This window comes from Budorcas taxicolor, chromosome 21 (genome assembly GCF_023091745.1).
Source record: "Budorcas taxicolor isolate Tak-1 chromosome 21, Takin1.1, whole genome shotgun sequence".
NCBI lineage: Eukaryota > Metazoa > Chordata > Mammalia > Artiodactyla > Bovidae > Budorcas > Budorcas taxicolor.
The window spans coordinates 28,334,674-28,350,376 of record NC_068930.1 but is presented as its reverse complement, the minus strand read 5'-3'; positions in this window follow the sequence as shown (position 1 = coordinate 28,350,376).

Sequence of the window (15,703 nt, the reverse complement as noted above, 5' to 3'; positions counted from 1 at the left end):
TTTTGTCTGGTACGTTGATTCATTTTCATTTGTTATTATGAATTGGGTCTGAGGACTCCGACTGCAAATGATCATAGAACTAGCTAAAGCCACTGCAATGACTCTAGAGAATGGCTCTCAAAGAGACTCCTATTCTGGGGCAAAGTTTGATAGTTTGTGTAAAAAGTCCAAGATAGTGTGAGACTATTCCTGCACCAGGAAGGAGGCCTGCCACATCAGGCAGAGCACAAAAAGCACAGGCCAAAAGTGAGGGAAAACTGCCCAAGAGAAGGGCTATTACAGGGGTTCCCATGGGCTCCAGGTCCATCTCCTCCCTCAGGGCCAGTCAAATGTGAACAGAATCTGTTTTTTTCTGGCCTCACTCTGCAGTATGTGGGATTTTAGTTCCCTGACCAGGGATCGAACCTGTGCCCCTTGCATTGCAAGAGCAGAGTCGTAACCACTGGACCTCCAGGGAAGTCCTGGACTGGTCAGATGGAATAGGGTCTGGTTGTCTATAGGGAGAGCCTCAGCTGTGTTCAAGCGATCCAGTAAGAATCCATTTACCTGTTTCTGAGGAAAACACAGGGGGAGGATATAAGGCCACACACATTTAAGGACCAAAGGCAGAAATGACAAAACATTCCAGGGTATAAATATACAAATAGCATGCAAGTGTCATGATAAAAACTTACTTTTGGGATTTTTTTTTTTTTCAGGAAGAAAAATGAAATCAAGACATCACATTTTGCTGTGAATTTTTTAATAAAAATTTAAAAATTGCTTTATTTACTTTGAGGATATATTATTCATTGCATAAAAGTTTATGACAATAAATAGTTACTCATGTCGATTGATCTCTTTCCAATAAATTACTTCATTTATATCATTAAACTTTTCACCTTTATCTTCAAATGTAATATTCATCTGTCTAATACAAATCCATTTGTTTCCCTTGTTTTCAAATACTCTTTTTTAAAGAGTATAAACTTAAGTTTACATCTTTCACACAGTCTCTGAGATTGTCTTTTACATAAATGTTTTCATCTATTTACATTTGTTTTTCTGATATCCTTTGAAAAGCTTGGTTAGGTAGATATATATGTATATTAGGTCTCTACTCAATTATAATCAGATTTGCTGTGAAAAAATTTAATTTTAGTTTTTAATCTAGTTTTTCTGGATCCCCCACTTTCACTGAATTGCTGGAGGCAGGTAAGGAACTTAATAAAATTTCATGCATATTTCCTTTTCTTTTGGTTAAATGGTTAATCTTTCAGATTCCATCTCTATCTACTTATATAATTATGAGGGACAGAACATCCTTCTTAGATTGTCTTTGAGAGTTTTTAAAACACATAAAAGTAATTTGGAAGTAAGTTTCACAAATAAAGCAATATTTCTAAAACAAAAACAAAGAGCAAAGATGCACTGAAAACAAATACAGAACTATTTAAAAGCTTACACTAAATGTTCATATTTTAAATAATTACTTAACCTGAAGATGTAAGCCATGCTTTTAAACTCAGATAATATGATACTAGATATAGTTAAAAATGAATGCTCTTCTATTTTTCTTTTTGTTTATATTCCACAGATACAGGCACTGTTAACACTTTGGATTAGAGTGGATTTTCTGTTTATGCATATGTGAATATACCATGTATAATTATATTTAAATGCGTTCATATGCTGATATCTGTTGTATTTCCTTTTCTACGACTTCATATGACTTATGTGTTTCATGGTTCCCTTTGGTTTGTATTTTAGTTCATGGTATTAATATATATATTTTTGTCTTCTTTTTTGCTTTAAATTCTTTAAATGTTTCCAATTACTTGCTTTATATTTTGCAAGTGATGGGACTGAAATCACATCACTTGAATATCCAGTTGAGGCAAATTCATCTCTGAGACTGGAGAGAAAGAGGCTGAGAGAATTCTTTTATCTGCTCATTTGCCTTCCCAAGGACTTTCCCCCAAATGCCAGAAGGAGAAGAAAGGCATCACTTTAAATGTACAGAACAATAAAAGAAAAAGTAAATCATGTCTTTTGAACTTCAAGAGCCCGATTTCTAATAATTTGAAGGAGAAGATTTTTTCCCCCCAGGGTGGATTTGGCTGCACACTTTTTCTTTTAACCTTTTGCACTGAGTTAAGATTCTCACCCCAGCATCAGATGCAGTCCATTGTAGTGCTGAATTCCTCAGAAGCCTTTTAAAAGGCTGTTTCTCTGATTTTTGTAGCCAAGAGTGAAATGTAATCTTTACTCCCTCGCCTAACTGAGGCACACATTTAGGAAGGGAAAAGACGTCAGGGGCACTGGGATCAGAGGGCCAGGTCAGGGCCATGCTGCGCTTTAGCACATCTGCTAGAGAAGCAGGCTCCCTCTTCAAGGGCAGATGACATGTATCATCTTCACTAATGCTTGCCAGTCCCCCCGAAAAATAGGAACTGTGCTCATCTCTCTGTTCCTATAATATCCTCTATGTTATTGTTCAGTCACTAAGTTGTATCTGACTCTTTTGTAACTCTTATGGACTATAGCCCGCCAGGCTCCTCTGTCTATGGGATTTCCCAGACAAGAATACTGGAGTGGGTTGCCATTTCCTTCTCCAGGGGGATCTTCAGAAAGATGAAAATGGCAACCCACTCCAGTATTCTTGCCTAGGATAACCCATGCGCAGAGAAGCTTGGCAGGCTACAGCCCATGGGGTCGCAAAAAGTTGAACAGACAGCATGTAAACAATAACAACAACATACTGGGAGAACACCCAGTCTTAGGAAGCTTTTTTTTCCTAAATTCTGCTTCTTTAACAAGATCTCAAAGAACTGCATTCACATCCTCATATGGTTATCCAAACATGATTTGGAAAAATAATCCTGAACCTAATGGCTTTCGGATCTCAGCTAGGTCATTAGAAATAGAGTCAAGGCCAAATTAACAGCTCCTATAAGCTTTCATGGTTTAGATAAAGATGGGGACGTTTTTATTAACTTTCTAAGCATCGCCCAACAGAGTAGACCTTGAAAGTCACACGTGTTCTTTTATCAGTCATTATCTAGGGCAGTGCTTCTCAAAATAGGGCTTTGAGCCCCTCCTGAAATATTTGTCACTGACCCGCAGTGAGATAAATATAGGAGTTGGAAGTAATTGTTAGAACTTTTGCAGTAATCAGACAGAGTGAGTAATTTTATGTCTGTTTAAACATTAAAACAAATCTCTGAGGATTATATTTTGTACCTTTTTTTAGAAGACTTTTTTATGTGGGCAAGTTTTAAAGTCTCTATTGATTTTAATTAGGTCTCATTTGTTTAAGCAAGGTGAAAAGACAGCTTTCAGAATGGGAGAAAATAATAGCAAATGAAGCAACTGATAAACAGCTAATCTCAAAAGTATACAAGCAACTCCTGCAGCTCAATTCCAGAGAAATAAATGACCCAATCAAAAAATGGGCCAAAGAACTAAATAGACATTTCTCCAAAGAAGACATACAGATGGCTAACAAACACATGAAAAGATGCTCAACATCTCTCATTATCAGAGAAATGCAAATCAAAACCACAATGAGGTACCATTTCATGCCAGTCAGAATGGCTGCGATCCAAAAGTCTATAAGGAATAAATGCTGGAGAGGGTGTGGAGAAAAGGGAACCCTCTTACACTGTTGGTGGGAATGCAAACTAGTACAGCCACTATGGAGAACAGTGTGGAGATTCCTTAAAAAACTGGAAATAGAACTGCTTTATGACCCAGCAATCCCACTGCTGGCCATACACACCGAGGAAACCAGAATTGAAAGAGACACGTGTACCCCAGTGTTCATCGCAGCACTGTTTATAACAGCCAGGACATGGAAGCAACCTAGATATCCATCAGCAGATGAATGGATAAGAAAGCTGTGGTACATATACACAATGGAGTATTACTCAGCCATTTAAAAGAATACATTTGAATCAGTTCTAATGAGGTGGATGAAACTGGAGCCTATTATACAGAGTGAAGTAAGCCAGAAAGAACAACACCAATACAGTATACTAACGCATATATATGGAATTTAGAAAGATGGTAACAATAACCCTCTATGTGAGACAGCAAAAGAGACAGATGCATACAACAGTCTTTTGGACTCTGTGGGAGAGGCCGAGGGTGGGATGGTTTGGGAGAATGGCATTGAAACATGTATAATATCATATAAGAAATGAATCACCAGTCCAGGTTCGATGCAGGATACAGGATGCTTGGGGCTGGTGCACTGGGATGACCCAGAGGGATGGTACGGGGAGGGGGGTTCAGGATGGGGAACACGTGTACACCCGTGGCGGATTCATGTTGATGTATGGCAAAACCAATACAATATTGTAAAGTAATTAGCCTCCAACTAAAATAAATAAATTTAAATTAAAGAGAAAAAAATAAAGTCTCTATTGAATTTTGCTACAATATTGCTTCCTTTTTTTATGATTTTTGATGTTTTGGCCATGAGGCATGTGAGATCTTAGCTCCCTCCCCGACCATGAATCCAAGCTACATTTCCAGCACTGGAAAATGAAGTCTCAACCATTGGACCAACCAGGGAAGTCCCTATTTTGTATCTTTTAAATTTCATCTCTGTAACAATTCACTTTTGTTATCTTTTCCAAGATGATTGGTCAATGATGCATTGGGTGGAAAAAGACTTGTTTCTTTCCACACAGAATTTGAGAAATGCTGGTGCATTAAGTGTTCTAATATTGCCTGACTGCAGTGAAGTGGGAGCTTATGGTAGCTTGTAAACGGTGACTTTAAATACTCATTTGGAAGTCATTTGGGAAGAAATCCACATCGAGAGAAGATTATGCTAGCAAATAACAGACAAAGTGCAAAAGCAGTTATCTCTGCCATGTAGCACACATTTATAGTCATTGTTCAGTCATTCTGGGTTTTCTATTACAAATTTGAAACTGCAGGAGAGGAAAATGCCCTGGACACAATGTCTTGATTTTATCTATCCACTAACATGATTCAACATGCTAGATTTTTGTTCATGCCCATGGAAAATATATGCTATTAGCATAAATTATGTATGCAGATGAAAATGTGCACTAGCTCTTCTTAATAACCATTTTTAAAGCTCACACACCCCTGCCTAGCTTTCCAAGATATACATGCGGTAGGAACATGATTAATCAGGCTCCATTTTTTTCAACCTCCAAGAGTCAGAGTGAAGGAAAGTCATTGATTTTGCTGCTTTTGAAAAGCTTTATTTGGTATAAGTCATCCTTGTTAATAAAATTGAAAGTATACATTAACAGGATAAAAGGTTGATTGGCTGGCTTCAGGAAAAACTAGATGATTTCACAGCGCTGGAAATAGAGTCGTCAGATCACCTGCGACAGAAAAATTTAGAGGAAAAGGCTTGTAACTTTGCCCTGATTTCTCCTCTTAGATTATGTTCACAACACACAGATGGTGAAGGCTCAGGAAAAAGTGTGCACGTTCTGACTTCCTTACACACCAGACATAAAATGCATTGGAGATTTTTATTCTCCTCCAGATTAAATTTCATGTGACTACCTGAAGACTCACTATCTTGGTGAAATGAAACATAGCAATGTTTCTCGAGTTTACAAGATTGAGTGTTCTTTCCAGGAAATACAGAACACAGGACACCTTCAGTGGGAAGATGGAGCAGAGAGCATCTCTTAAAAGGACATTGGACCACCTGGTCACCACTGTGTACTCTTCTCTTACTGCGTTAAATTATAGGATACTGCAAAATTTACATATTTATTAAATGTCATCATAAAAAATAGTGGAGTAGCTTCACTTTGCCTACTGTGGGAAAGTATAGGTTATTTAATATTCAATAGTGTCAGAGCAAGTCCCTTAAAAGAATTCCTTTTTTAATCACAAAGCGTAGGACGTGACTTAGCAACTGAACACCGACAGAGTTGGGAGGGAGTTAGGAAGTAGGGAAAAAACAAGTAAACCAATTAAGAAAGTCATAGGAAAAGAATACAAAAATATACATCACTGACTCTCATTATAAGGGTTAAAATTTGGAACAAACTTACAATATCCAGAAAATACTCAGTTCACTCAAAGAAGGAAATGTACTAGGACCCTAGCAGCCCACAGTTAGAGACACATATTCAAGAAGACACTCGCCAGGGTGCGCACTGTAACTGTCATAATGCAAAATCTGAAAACAGCTCCAAGGCCCAACAATAGCAGAACAAGCTCATTTGTAGCAAAATGTACAGATATACTAGATTTTGTATGGATATTATAACACAGTAAAAAATAAATACATTACAATTATATATAAAACATATATTAACTATAACAGATATTGGAAAAAGGAAAGCAAGTTGTAGAATATGTACAGTCTGATAGTTTATATGAAATTCAAAGTCAAGGAAACAGTTATTTCTACAAAGAGAAGCTGGACAAAGATACATACCAGCTTCAAGATGGGGTCATTACTACTGGGGAAGAAAGGCAAGATGGCCAATGAGATTAAAGCTTCAACTCTTAACAGTGATGCTTTGCCGCTTAAAAAACATGGAAAATTGTTGACGTGTGTCAAATACTCTTCTCTGTATCATGGGCTTCCCTGGAGGCTCAGATGGTAGAGAATCCTCCTGAAATTGAGGAGACCTGGGTTTGACCCTTGGGTCAGGAAGATTCTCTGGAGAAAGGAATGGCGCCTCACTCCAGTACTCTTGCCTGGAGAATTCCTTGGACAGAGAAGCCTGGTTGGCTACAATCCATGGTGTTGCAAAGAGTCGGACATGACTGAGCAACTATTGGACACAACTGAGCCACTAACACACACACACACTCTCTGTACCATTTGAATATTTGAAAGCTTTTATAATAAAACTATATTTTAAAGAGTAAGTTCCATTCACTTGTTTATTGATCCATGAAGTTTGTTCCTTTCCTTCCTGATTTTTCACATTTCCTTTAAAAACTCACATTTTTATTAAAGCAGGAAAAACAATACTCAGACAGGAATTGAACTCAGTACTTAATAAAATTACTTCATATCTAGACACTGCTTCATTTTGAAATAAATTCTCTGGATCACCTGAAATATATCAGCCACATGTAGTGAAAAATTCCCATTGGTTTCTGAATCAAATAGATCCAGATTTAAACTGTGATCCCCCAATTTCCTAACTGAATAATAGAGGATTTATTTAACAAATTGAGCCTGGTTCACTGAATGTTAAAGTGATTTGACATAATTTGACGGTTACTACAAAGACCAAATGTAGGTTAAAATGCCTAGCCATTTGGTATTCAAAGATATTGATAAATTAATCACAGATAATATCCATTGAGATCTTCACTATTTCCTACTGCTTTCTGTGCATTTAATCTCCTCAACAACCTTGTAAATTAGATACATCTATGATGCCTTTCCTTTTCTGATACAATTAAACAACTTGCCAACAGTTAGTATTTAGAATTTAAATTCAGATTTGTCTGACACCAAATTCTGTGTGCATAAACACTAACCTACAGAATGAGAAAGCTATATCTGTATCCACACATATATACCTATGTTGTTGCTGTTTAGTCGCTAAGTCATGTCTGACATTTTGCAACTTCAGGGCACCTCTGTCCATGGAATCTTCCAGGCAAGAATACTGGAGCGGGTTGCCATTATCTTCTCTAGGGGGTCTTCCCTACCCAGTGATGGAAGCTGTGTCTTCTGATTAGCATGCAGATTCTTTATCAATGACCCACCTGGGAAGCCCCTATCTGTATCTATATCATCTATATCTATCTATCTATCTATATACAGTTTTATAAGAAGTTTGTCAATTTTGTGATTCTGACCTGGATCTCAATGAACATGTCTAAGCTACACCATCTAACTCAGAATCCAATCTTGATAAGACTTGATTCATAACTGATGTTGAGCCCGCCTTGGTTTCTACATCTAATTTCTTAAGGAGTGAACAATATTTTTGGAAATTTAGAACCAAACTCAAATAATGAGATAGTCCAGGAACCCCAGGTGTCACCCATGAGGGTGGGTATTTAGGGGCTTTGAGGCAGAAAATATTGGTGAGTCTTACCAGAAGGATGTTACTCCAGCTCCATGGGATGCTTCATCTCCATCCTACTTTCCAAACTGACTGCCGCTTACCTTGGAGAACAGGAGAGTATCTTCTGGGGCTGCTATTTCTCCTTCAACACTTGGCAGTATTTGATCATTCTCCCTCCTGCTCATGTGGGCTGATGCTCAACAAGGCTACTCTTTGTCCTCATTTCTGTGGAACTGTCTCTTCCACTATCTGCTCACCAACAATCTAATGGTCAGACTTTCATTGTGTCTTTGCTTCCCCACATCTTTTTCTGAGGCTGGTTATATTCTCTCCTCAGCTATTACAGTGCTTTCAGTAAGCACTAACGGGAACTTCCCACAGTGAGAAAGCAAAACATATACTGACTATAATGTATGTAGAAGATTTAACTTTAATGGGACCACTAGAATTACAGGTCCCTCCTCCTCTTTCTTCTGCTCTTTGTTCTTCTTCTTTATATTTTGCAGAATTTCAAAAAACCTATTTGCAGGGCAAGAATAGAGATGCAGACACAGAGAGGGGACTTGTGGACACAGTGAGGAAAGGAGAGGGTGGGATGAACTGAGAGAATAGCCCTGACATATATATACTACCATGTGTAAAACAGACAGCTAGTGGGAAGCTGCTGTAGAACACAGGGAGCTCAGCTTGGTGCTCTGTGACGACCTAGAAGGTCATGGCCTAGTGGAATGGGTGGTGTTGAGTGTTAGGCTCAAGAGGGAGGAAATATATATATATATATATATATATATATATATATATATATATATACATATATATACATATAGCCAATTCACTTTGTTGTACAGCAGAAACTAACACACCATTGTAAATCAATTATGCTCCAACTTGCAAAAAATAAAAAGTAGACACCTACTGCAAAGAAATAAATTATTTTTCATAATATGAAAACACAGGCTTCAGTTTATTGCATTTTCTTTCCCAAATAATAGTCACTCAGCCAATTCAGTTCAGTCGCTCAGTCGTGTCTGACTCTTTGCGACCCCATGAACTACAGCACACCAGGCCTCCCTATCCATCACCAACTCCCGGAGTCCACCCAAACCCATGTCCATTGAGTCGGTGATGCCATCCAACCATCTCATCCTCTGTCACCCCCTTCTCCGCCTGCCCTCAATCTTTCCCAGCATCAGGGTCTTTTCAAATGAGTCAGCTCTTCCCATCAGGTGACCAAAGTATTGGAGTTTCAGTTTCAACATCAGTCCTTCCAATGAATACTTAGGACTGATCTCCTTTAGGATGGACTGGTTTGATCTCCTGCAGTCACTAAGCATATACTATACTAAGATTAAAACTGAATACTGGCCCATTCTCTGGCATACCTCACACCCAAGGAGACCTGGCTAAATCCTCTTCTTGACTGCCTGTTGTCAGTGACATCATTCAGAATTCCATGATCTCACTCACTTCAGCCAGAGTTATATTTTTATTACTTATTTATTAATTTTAACTTTTTTGGCCTTGCCATACAGCATGTGGGATCTTAGTTCCTTGATCAGGAATCGAATCTATGCCCTCTGCAGTGGAAGCACTGGAATCATGAAGTCTTAACCACTGGACCACCAGGGAAGGGCCCGAGTTATATTTTTTAAAATGCAACTCTGGTCACTAAAACGTTGGGTAGATTTTGGTAATTCTCTATAGTCTGAAGAATTAAGTGAGGTGTTATTATGTATACTTGTATGTGTATTAAGAAAACCCTTTTATATCCTCAAAACAAATGACTACTTCAGAACTTGAAAAATTTTTATTTGTGTATAGGCTCATTTATATCTGATGTTTAGGATCATCGATGTTTATATCACATAGAAAGAGAGATTAGTGAAGTAGAAACAAAGTGTATAATAGAAAGAACAAGGTCAAAATTTAGTTCTTCAATAGATGAAGTCTTATATGTAGAAGACAAAGCTATAAAACTTTTAAAGGAAAGTACAAGAGAATATGGTTATGACTTTGGCGTATGAGAAGAATTCTTACCCAAGACACACAACGCACACTCCAGAGAACAAGGCTGATACACTTCACTACATTAAATTAAGAATTTGTGTTTAACAAAAGGCCCATTAATAAAGTGATGGGACAATGTATGCAATCCAGAATATATAAATAGTTTTAATTGATGAATTAGAAAAAGAAAATTGCTCATAGAAAAAAATAGGCAAAATTTTCAACAGGTATCAAATAGAGAGAGGCTTCCCAGGTGGCTCAGTTTTAAAAAGATCCACCTGCCAATGCAGGAGATGCGGGTTTGATCCCTGGGTCTGGAAGATCCCCTGGAGAAGGAAATGGCAACCCACTCCAGTATTCTTTCCTGGAAAATCCTATGCACAAAGGAGCCTGGTGGGCTATGGTCCACGGGGTTGCAGAGTCAGACACGAAGTGATTAAACAACAACAAGTACAAAATATGAGTAAATATTGAGATACTATGAAAGGCAATTAACAGCTTCTGATATACAGTAAAAAAAGTTAGTTGATATTAGAGTTATCATTAATAAAAGCATATTGTGGCATATGTGATAAAGCAAAGTGTTTTCATAGAACTAATTAAAAAATAAGTAAATAAAAAGATGAGACAGTATAGTAACTTGGGAAAAGAAAGAGACCAAAAATTTAAGGAAAAGAAAACTTAAGAATTTAGAAGTTAAATATAAGGAAATTGGGGTGCAGGGTAAAAGAATGCTATATCAGGACCTCGATGGGTAATATTAAAAGTTTAAAACATTGACAGTCTATGGAGAAATTAAAACAATCACAAGAGATAAACCACTTGCTCAGAACTTACAGTGATCTAATTATGTCAAGGTTAAACTACCGAAGGGTGAATAATAAAAATTAAAAGATAAATAATTAAAAGGAAACATAAAGCAAATTAACAAATCAAAAATATGAGGAGCTCACTTATTATTCAAAAAAATATTTATTTGAATTTTTGTTTGTCCCAGAAAAAGTGTTCACTGCTGGAAATGAAAGCTCAGACATCAAAGGAAATAAAAATAATGCCGAGATTAAATTATTAAAGGGTAAATAATAAAAGATATAAAACATTTAAAGGACAAATAGACACAAATTTTAAAGGACTGTAAAAATGAGAGATAAAAGAGATTATGAAATCTTGAAAGCTTAATAGGTTAAAGTGAGATGAGACAAATTAAAGCACTTTAAAGGAAATATATTAGTCCAACATTAAGAAAACAAAAGGCTTAGTGGTAAGAGCACACATTGGGAGTGATCACTTACTGGTGGTATGGCCACGAACATACCACTAATCTGCCTCCTACTTGTCAGATTTGTAAAAAAGTAGATCATCATGGTTCCTATTTGGGAGCGGGGTGGATTTTGAGGATCAAGTGAGGTCACAGATATAAAGCAATGAACCCAGTGCCTGGGTAAGGTCAGCTCTTGACAACAGTTAATCATTCCCTAAAATAAGTCACAAATGACTAATTTTGGAAACTATAGGATGGGCTTCCACATGGCTCAGTGGTAAAGAATCTGCCTGCCAATGCAAGAGATGAAGGTTTGATCCCTGAGTCAGGAAGATCCCCTGGAGGAGGGCATGGCAACACACTCTGGTATTCTTCCCTGGAGAATCCCATGGACAGAGAAACCTGGTGTGTTTTGGTCCATGGGTTCACAGAGTTGGACACGACTGAAGTGACTTAGCATGCAACCAACAAGGACCTACTGTATAGCACAAGGAACTCTGCTCAAGGTTATGTGGCAGCCTGGATGGGAGAGGAGTTGTGGGGAGAGTGGATACATGTACATGTATGGTTGAATTGAGTCCCTTTGCTGTCCACCTGAAACTATCACAACATTGTTAATTAGCTATACTCCAATAGAAAATGAAAAGTCAAAAAAGGAAACAAACCCCCCCAACATCCTTCCTTTGTATGTCTTGCTTAGTGTCAGCCTGCAAGCAGTTTTATCATGTGGTCAGGGCAGACTGCAAAAATCACCCCCTGTAATACTAAGCGGGCAGAGACAAATGAAAACTGTCCATCTGGGCTTGCTGTTTTCTTGCTCTTTTCCCTAAACTTTACTTTCAGCTTTACAATCTCACAGGAAAAGAAAAGGAGCTTTATCTTAGGATATGAATACTTCAGGATGATTTGCACACAGACATTTGTATATGGCGTGGAAATATGTTAAAAGTGAAAAAAAGAGAGAGAGCAAATTGGCAAAGGTCTGTCTCAAATCACAGAGGAAAACAACTTTCAGGGATTACTAAGTGGGAAAGTAATATCTTAAGTGATCTTACAGTCAGGAATATTGGCAATGTCAAGAGTGTTCCATTTTGTTCTCCAGCAAAAGCAGAATTTGCAAGCAAATTTGGCAGAGAGAAAGATCCTAAAGTGCCTTCTTAACTCTGCACATTTTCTCTCATGCAAAGTGCCAATAACGATAATGAAAGAGTTCAAGGAGGTACAAAGAGGGAATGAATTCTAGTTTGCTGTCCACACAGCACTGGAGAAAATGAAGCAGGCAGATGTATGTGTTGGCATTGCACAAGAGAATGTCTTTTCTTTATTTTATTTTAAAAGTTTTATTAGTTTCTGTCAGTGTCAGAATTCTTCAGAGAGCATCTATAAGTCAGGTTTAAAACAGCAGAAATTATCCCAGTTGAGAGATCCTGTCTACTTTGTCGACGTACAGCTGGAATCTGTAAACGAAATCTCTTGAATCTGGTGAAAACATGGGGACATGGCAATCTGAGGCCACGTATTCGTAGATGTATTCCTCTTACATGTGTGCCTTAAAATGACCATGGATGAGGAAGGGTTTGTACCATCACTTGTATTCCCGAAACTTCAAAAACGTTTTACAAACCATGATGAAGTTAAGGTGACACCTCAATGCACAGTTGAATTTCCTTTAAGGGGAAACAATGCATAGTCAAATTTCAGGAGAAGGAATTTAGTGCACCTGGGTAAAGGCTGTCCCTTCCAAGTTTCATTGAAATAACCAGAGAAAACCAGTCTCAGGACTTAGAAAGGGAAAATGACCTCAGTATGCCAGAAACTTTGGGGAACTCCTACATGACAGACACACACAGGACCAGATCGAGGGAGCACCGACCACCCTGCAACCTTTGAAAGCCTCAAGTTCACAGCTTAGACTGGGAGTAATGGAACCATGGGCCACTGGAGAGACAAGGTGGGTATCTTCAGAACCTTAGAGAAATGCTTGGTGCTGATGGGAAGAGGCTCATCTTTTGGCTGCCTTTTTGCAAGATTTGATGTTTCGAACTGTGGTGCTAGAGGAGACTCTTAACAGTCCCTTGGATAACAAGGAGATCAAACCAGTCAATCCTAAATTAAATCAACCCTGAATATTCTTTGGAAGGACTGATGCTGAAGCTGAAGCTCCAATACTTTGGCCACCTGGTGTGATGAGCTGGATCTTTGGAAAAGACTTTGATGCTGGGAAAGATTGAGGACAGGAGGAGAAGGGGGTGACAAAGAATGAAATGGTTGGGTGGCATCACTGACTCAATGGACATGAGTCTGAGCAAACTCCAGGAGATAGTGAAGGACAGGGAAGCCTGGCACGCTGCAGTCCATGGGGTCGCAGAGAGTCAGACATGACTTAGCGACTGACAGCTAAGCCAACAACAATAACAGAATATCAAGCTGTGAGTAGCCATCTGTGACCCTAAGAAGAGGTGTTCATCTCTACTTCTTACCCTGGATTGAATTTGAGTAACCCAGCACTCATTTCACATGCTAGTAAAGTAATGCTCAAAATTCTCCAAGCCAGGCTTCAGCAATACGTGGACCGTGAACTTCCAGATGTTCAAACTAGTTTTAGAAAAGGCTGAGGAACCAGAGATCAAATTGCCAACATCTGCTGGATCATTGAAAAAGCAAAAGAGTTCCAGAAAAACATCTATTTCTGCTTTATTGACTATGCCAAAGCCTTTGACTGTGTGGATCACAATAAACTGGAAAATTCTTAAAGAGATGGGAGTACCAGACCACCTGACCTGCCTCCTAAGAAGTCTGTATGCAGGTCAGGAAGCAACAGTTAGAACTGGACATGGAACAACAGACTGGTTCCAAATAGGAAAAGGAGTCCATCAAGGCTGTCTATTGTCACCCTGCTTATTTAACTTATATGCAGAGTACATCATGAGAAATGCTGGGCTGGATGAAGCACAGGCTGGAACCAAGATGGCCAGGAGAAATATCAATAACCTCAGATATGCAGATGACACCACCCTTATGGCAGAAAGTGAAGAGGAACTAAAAAGCCTCTTGATGAAAGTGAAAGAGGAGAGTGAAAAGTTGGCTTAAAGCTCAACATTCAGAAAGCTAAGATCATGGCATCTGGTCCCATCACTTCTTGGCAAACAGATGGGGAAACAGTGGAAACAGTGGCTGATTTTATTTTTCTGGGCTCCAAAATCACTGCAGATGGTGATTGCAGCCATGAAATGAAAAGATGCTTACTCCTTGGAAGGAAAGTTATTACCAACCTAGACAGCATATTAAAAAGCAGAGACATTACTTTGTTGACAAAGGTCTGTCTAGTCAAGGCTATGGTTTTTCCACTGGTCATGTATGGATGTGAGAGTTGGACTATAAAGAAAGCCGAGCACAGAAGAATTGATGCTTCTGAACTGTGGTGTTGGAGAAGACCCCTGAGAGTCCCTTGGACTGCAAGGAGATCCAACCAGTCCATCCTAAAGGAGATCAGTCCTGGGTGTTCATTGGAAGGACTGATATTGAAGCTGAAATTCCAATACTTTGGCCACCTGATGTGAAGGGCTGACTCATTTGAAAAGACCCTGATGCTGGGAAAGATTGAGGGCAAGAGGAAGAGAGGATGACAGCAGATGAGATGGTTGGATGGCATCACTGACTCCAGGGACATGAGTTTGGGTGAACTCCAGGAGTTGGTGATGGACATGGAGGCCTGGCGTGCTACGGTTCATGGGGTGGCAAAGAGTCGGACATGACTGAGTGACTGAACTGAACTGAACCCAGCTCTGAATCTGTCCTTTGCATGTTATCCCTAGCCTCACTGAACTGGGTGACCAGGGTCATGGGCTTCAGTAGACATGTAAATGTCCTAGGGTGATGCCAGGGGTTTTAGGGTGTCAGGCTCAAAGGGCATCCTTCTTGCTCAATTGCATGTGAGCTCAGTCACTTCAGTCATGTCCGACTCTTTGCAAACCTATGGACTGTGGCCCACCAGGCTCCTCAGTCCATGGGATTCTCCAGGCAAGAATACTGGAGTGGGTTGCCATGCCCTCTTCCAGGGGCTTTTCCTGATCCAGGGATTGAACCCACGTCTTCTGTGGCTCCTTCACTGGAGGCAGGTTCTTTATCACTGAGCCACTGGGGAAGTCCTCTTGCTTGGTTAAATGGGCAAAGTGCTACCTGTGGTCAGAGGAACACTGATCAAAAAGACAATAGATGCTACCTCTGGGCTCACATGGTGGTCAGACTCCCTGCTTATGAGCAAGTCAGACAATCTGTGCCAGTGACCTAGTTGCTACACTTGGTGTGCCCCTGCCCCAGCCTCTGCTGGCTCCTCTGTCCATCACTTCCCTCCTGGCATTCCCCCATCTTTCAGGTCCCGGGTCAATGTATGTGTGTATGTGTTTGTATG